Source organism: Limulus polyphemus, unplaced genomic scaffold, assembly GCF_000517525.1.
Source record: "Limulus polyphemus unplaced genomic scaffold, Limulus_polyphemus-2.1.2 Scaffold2152, whole genome shotgun sequence".
Classification (NCBI taxonomy): domain Eukaryota; kingdom Metazoa; phylum Arthropoda; class Merostomata; order Xiphosura; family Limulidae; genus Limulus; species Limulus polyphemus.
The window spans coordinates 204,512-205,183 of record NW_013667762.1 but is presented as its reverse complement, the minus strand read 5'-3'; positions in this window follow the sequence as shown (position 1 = coordinate 205,183).

Below are 672 nucleotides of genomic sequence, written 5' to 3'. Positions count from 1 at the left end.
AAACTATAGTGTCGAGTGCTTTAAACAACAAAACTTGGACAGCGCATTTCGCTACAATAATCCTTTACTGACATCTGCGAGCTAATTGCAGGCCAACTCCTCGACAAGCAGGCTAAATCGTTCGTTTGTTTTAAATAGAAATACACACGTAGTTTTCTGACTGGCAAGAATTTTCTCATTTAATGTAATTTAGACATTTAAAATCCTTCCTGTTTCAAACCACTTGAATACTTAAAGAAAAATGATTCTATCAGCAGGAAACTTTTAATTTGATAACATATATTTGTTGAAATTAAGAAAAACGGCTGTCACTGAAATACGTTTATTTATTTATTTTACTATTTTCTTTTTGTTAACACGTTTTAATGGTTATTCATTGCAAACACGCGGTTAACATGGTTTATAGAGACGGGAATTTACACTTTACACTTCTACAGTTTTAAAGGTTATTCATTGCAAAAATGCGGTTAACATGGTTTATGGAGACAGGAATTTACACTTTACACTTCAACAGTTTTAACGGTTATTCATTGCAAACACGCGGTTTATAGAGACGGGAATTTACACTTTACACTTCTACAGTTTTAACGGTTATTCATTGCAAAAATGCGGTTAACATGGTTTATGGAGACAGGAATTTACACTCCAACAGTTTTAATGGTTATTCATTGC